This window comes from Pteropus vampyrus, unplaced genomic scaffold (genome assembly GCF_000151845.1).
Source record: "Pteropus vampyrus isolate Shadow unplaced genomic scaffold, Pvam_2.0 Scaffold63, whole genome shotgun sequence".
Classification (NCBI taxonomy): Eukaryota; Metazoa; Chordata; class Mammalia; order Chiroptera; family Pteropodidae; genus Pteropus; species Pteropus vampyrus.
Window position 1 is genome coordinate 8,777,507 of NW_011888844.1, and position 6,000 is coordinate 8,783,506.

Here is a 6,000-nt window from a genome sequence, read left to right on the forward strand (position 1 = left end):
ACAGTAAGGTCATACTCTTTGGCAAGTCAGATTTCTGCAACTGAGTAAAACATAGAAGTAGCTGGCAGGTGGAGACTGCTGACAGCACTCCTAGAACCTGTGGCAGGTAGGGCGCTCCTTGAAGTGGGTATCTAGATGAAGTATCTCTAGGTCTATTATACAAACATCTAATGACTGGTCAATGGCTTAGTAAAAAACTAACATAAAAATTATGCCCCAAAGCTAGATCTTATTTTTGTAGGAGGTTAACATGAGACATTCAGAGAGATAGTGAATAGACAGTAGTAGTAGAGAAGCACAGAGACAAACAGAAGCATATGATAGAAGAAGCAATGTGTTAGCATAAGCATTAAATTAGAAATGAGTCAGGCTGTGTGTGTTTACAGAGGCATTATAGAGAAATAAGTAAATAAATTATCTAAATGATAAAGTGTTGGCATAACAAGCAATGAATGTATGTTGTCGAGGGAACATTAACATAATAGTCCTTTCATATACACTAAAATGGCTTTCCAGTTTCCATGGGTTTTGATTATGTAGAGGGTATATTGTTTAATGTCTTCATTTTGCTTTGTGTCTTTACAAGAAGTCACTTTTATAGAGATAATAAGGACTTTTATTTGTTTTTAAAAGTTGAAACAGCTTAACTAATTAATTAAATATGGCAGCCCGATAGAAATGATTACTTATATGGCATCCAGGAGAATATGTCACTGATTTAAAGTTACTCTAATATTGTCCATATTGAAAAAGGAGGTGGGGGGACACCATCAGGTCTATATAAGGCATTAATTATAAAGTCACACAAGCAGTCCAGGAGATGGAAGTTGTGTCCAACTTCCTAGAAGGGTATGTTTTAACATATCAACATTATTTTTTCTAAGTGATAGGATTATGGCAATATTTTTTTTTATTTTCTAACTTTTCTTACATTTTTCTAGCTATTCTTCATTGAACATATATTGTTTTCATGAGAATAAAATTATGTGATTTCCTTTGGCAAATAAAATTATTATTAATTTTATAAATAATACATAAAATGTTAAAAGCAAGTCATAAATATACACAGATAGAAGAAAGCTTAATTGAATTTAAGAACATATAATGCACATAAGATTAAATATAGATAGGCACAGCTATAGTTTATAAGACTCTAGAGGGGAAACTTAATACAGAGAAGAAATAACAGGAATAAGAATTGGAATTCATCAAATTTGGTTGTTAAACATTTTGGAATTGTGTTTGGGGTGTCGGCTGTCACTTGAAGAACTGAAATTATGAAAATTAAATATATATATATATATATATATATATATATATATATATATATATATACATACACACTATTCAAAAATGTTTATTTATACGCTACCTAGAAAGAAAATACTGCCATTTATGTCTGGGAACTTTGTGCTATAATACTATAATATTTGTGTGTGCGCGCGCGCGTGCGTGCGTGTGCGCGCGCACACACGCGCGAGCGCATATATTGTTTCTCTCCCTTTGGCATTATTGTTCGTTTCTGTAATGACAAACAATAGGCTTAGCCCAGAGCAATAATTGAAGCAATAAAGCATAATTTTACTCAAAGACTCTAAAATATTTCATTAGCTACAGTGATCTGTACAGCAAATACTGGTGGAAGTATAAATTTATAGGTCGATGGAATAGATGAGATTCTCCATAAATTCGCCCAGTTAAAGTTTTTTTAGCTCAACTGATTTTTGATATAGTTGTCAAAACAATTCAGTGGAGTGGAGATAGCCCTTCAACAAATGGTGCTGGAACAATTGGACTTACATAGGCAAAAAAATAAACGTTGACTTACCCCTCGCACCATATACAATAATAACTCAAAGTGGTCATGGACGTAAGTGGAAAATGAGAAACTAAGACTTTTAGAAGAAAGCATAAAAGAAAATCTTCAGAATCTAGAACCGTTCATTAAAATTATGCAATATGTTAGCATTAGGAGCACTTTAGATACAGGGTACAGGGGACTTCACTGTACATTTCTTTGTAGCTTCTGGTGAATTTATATTTGAAAATCTTTGAACATGCATATTCATGTTCTATTTCAAAATTAACATTTAAAAATGTTACTCAAATATTTATTTACCTAATAAACTTAAATCGCAAAGGAGTACGCAGATTTCTGGGGGAAATGAGACATATTATTTGATAAATTTGGAGGACAGAAAAGGACAGGAAGGTAAGTTGTTGTCTAACTGACTCAAGATCCTTGGATACCAGGAGACAAAATAAGGGGGGGAGAGAGAGAGAGAGAGAGAGAGAGAGAAAGAGAGAAAGCAGTCCCTTTAACATTTCTTGTAATACTGGTTTGGTGGTGATAAACTTCTTTAGCATTTTTTTTATTGTTTGGAAAATCTTTTATCTCTCCTTCAATTTTAAATGATAACCTTGATGGGTAGAGTAATCTTGTTTGCAGATCCTTGCTTTTCATCATTATGAATATTTTGTGCGAATCCATTCTGGCCTGCAAAGTTTCTGTTGAGAAATCAACTGACAGACTTATAGGAGTTCCCTTGCAGGTAACTAACTATTTTTCTCTTGCTACATTTAAGATTTTCTGTCTTTAACTTTTGGCATTCTAATTATGATGTGCCTTGTTGTGGGCCTGTTTTAGTTTATCTTGTTTGGGACTGCACTTCCTGGGCTTGTATGTCTATTTCCTTCATCAGACTATGAAAGTTTTCAGTCATTAGTTCTTCAAATAGGTTCTCAATTTCTTGCTGTCTCTATCTTCCTTCTGGTCTCCTTATAATTTGAATGTTGGTATACTTGATGTTGTCCCAGAGGTACCTTAAGCCATGCTCATTTTTTTTTTATTCTTTTAAACATGTTTGCTATTCTTATTGGATGTTTTCTGCTACTTTATCTTCCAAATGGCAGATTTGATACTCTGCTTTATCTAATCTGCTGTGGATTCCTTCTAGTTCATTCTTCATTTTAGTTATTGTATTCGTTATTACTGACTTTTTTTTTTACAGTTTTTATGTCACTTTTCTAAGGCTTACTATATCTTTGTTAAAATTCTTACAGAGATTATCTATTCTTCCCTTAAGCTAAGTGAGCATCCTTATAACTAGAGTTTTGAACTCTGTATCTTATAGATTGCTTGCCTCTGTTTTGTTTAGTTCTTTTTTCTGGAGTTTTCTCCTGCCCTTTCTTTTGTGACATGTTTTTGTGTCTTCTAATTTTGGCTGCCTCTGTGCATTTGCTTTTATGTTTTGGGTAAATCTGCTACATCTCCCAGTCTTGGCACACTGACCTTATGTAGTAGGCGACCTGTGGGGCTCAGTGGCACAGTCTCCCTAGTCACCTGAACTGGGTGCTTTAGGAATGTCCCTTGTATGGATTGTGTGTGCCTTCCTATTGTCATTAAGCCTTGATTGCTATTGGAATGTCAGTGAGTGGGTTTGATCTCCAGGATGACTGTCTGTGAGGGCTGGACACAACCACAGAATACTAGCTGTTGTATAGGGGCTGACTCCATGGAGAGAGATTCATCACAAGGGGCTTTGGTGCCTGCCAAGACCACCCATTGGGTGTGCCATTCTTGGAGCTTATTAAGTAGTGTTCTGTTGTGGTTTGAAGCAATCCACCAGGTTTGTTGGCTCTGAGGCCTCTTAGAAAGGGCTTCAGTGCAGGCTAATGTCAGCTGCTGCCTGTGACCAACCTAGGGCTACATGGTAGGAGCTACAGAATGACCCAAGGTTTGTAGCTGCCTGTGCTAGGCCTGGAGGCATGTGGGGGAGGCCATGCTGTAAAAAGAGGCTGGCTTCCACCAGTATTGGGCCTGGGGCTAGTCGACCAAAGGCCCAGGGTACTCCAAGTCCTTCTGCCACCTGGTGGCTGCCTGTAAGACTCACTACTGAAAGAGCCTCAGGCAGTGTGAGAGATGGGTGAGGTTGGATCTCAAGGAGTCACCAGGGTAGAGTGAGTGGTATTTGCCAGGTTAATGCAGATTCAGATTTGGTGCCAGTGCCATGCCTGGGGCCACTCAACAAAAGTCACAGAGTTGGCTGCTTGCCACCAAAAGAGCTTCTGGTGGTGTGCAAGTTGGGTAGGGTGGAGTCTCAAGAGTTGTCAGGGTGGGGCAAGTGGTGTTCGCCAAGCCAATGTGGATTCAGATATGACCATGTGGGGAAAGGGCTCAACACAAGAAAGATGTGATCTGCCTGCTAGCTGTGTGAAAGGACTCAACACAGGGAAAATGGCAACTGTCCCTCCAGCCTTACCCCCAAAGTCACACAACTCAGTTTTTTACATATGTCTCTGGTACCCCCTAAGCCACTGTCTCTCTGCTGGAGCCCAGGGTGAGTGCCTGGAAGCAAGTGAATCTGTGCAGGGATGCCTGGGTTTTAAGCAGCCTTTTGTCTCACCCAGACAAAATCTTTCACTGATTTTTACAACCATATGTTGTGGCGGTTCCTCTTCCTGGCACCGTTGTTTTCGGCTGGGAAGCCTAGTGTGAGGCTGGGACCTCTAGCTCTTCAGGAGGGACCTATGAAGCTAAGATACCTCTACTGATTCTCAACTGCCACATGTGGGTGTGGAGTCAGCCCTTTTTCTGTCTCGACCCCTCCTACCAGTCTCAATATGGCTTCCTTATATCTTGTGTTATAGAATTTCTGTTTAGCTAGTCTTCTGATGATTCTCCAGGTTGTTTTACAATTTAGTTGTAATTTTTGTGTTGTCATGGGAGTAGGCAAGCACAGTGTTTACCTCCTCTGCCATCTTGACTGAAACTCTTCTGCTGTTGTATCTAAAAAGTCATTGCCAAATTTAATTTTACATAGATTCCCCCCCTCCCATAACTTGTAAGAGTTTTATACTTTTTCATTCTAAACTTAGGAAAGCTATAATATTTTTTGAATTAACCTTTGTGAAAAGTGCAAGACTTCTGTCTAGTTGTTTTTTTGTTTGTTTGTTTTCTGTTTGTTTGTTTTTTTTTGAGGGAATGTAATTGCCCAATTTTTCTAGCACTATTTGTTGAAATAAATATTCTTTCTCCACGAAATCCCTTTGTTTCTTTATCAGATTTCAGTTGGCTCTATTTACATAGGTAGATTTCTGGATTTTCTACTCTGTTTCATTGATCTACTTTTTAAATTTTTTGCCCATGTTACACTTTCTTAATTACTGTAGATTTATTGTAAATTTTGTAGTTGGATAGTGTCAGACTTCCAAGTTTGTCTTGTTCTCTTTTAAACAATTCTGGTATCTTGGGTCTTTTGCCTTTACAGATAAACTTTAGAATCAGTTTGTCAGTATCATTGAAATAACTAACTGCAATTGTGATTGGGATTGTGTTAAATTTAGAGATCAACATTTCAATTATATGGAATATGTTTTTGTTTATTTAGATCTTTGATTTATTTTATCAGAGCATTGTAATTTTCCTTATTTCAGCCTTTTACGCGTTTTACTAGTTTTATGCATAATTATTTTTTATTGGTGCTAATATAAATGACATTGTGTTTTTAACCAAATTTCAATTATTCTTTGCTGGTATATCAAAAAGTAATTGACCTTGTTGTATTCACACTGCATCCTTCAATTTTATTATAATTGTTAAGGACTGCTGTATTAATTCCAAGATTTTTTGTTATTAATTTTGAGGATTGTCTACATAGGTAATCATGTCATGTGAGAATATGACAGTTTTATATGCTCCATATATCTTGTATTATTTTTGTGTCATATTGAATTATCTAGGAATTCCAGTACAAAGCAGAATAAAATTAATGAGAAAGACATCTTTTGCCTTGGCCCTGATCTTAGCAGGAATGCATCTAATTTTTCACCATCAAATATATTAGCTGTAGGTTGTTTTGCAGATTTTTAAAAACAAGTTGAGGAAGTTACCTCTCTTCTTAATATTCTGAGAATTTTTATTATACATGGATATTGGATTTTGTCACATGCCTTTTTTGTATTTGTTGATATAATCATGTGATTTTTCTTTTTTAGCCT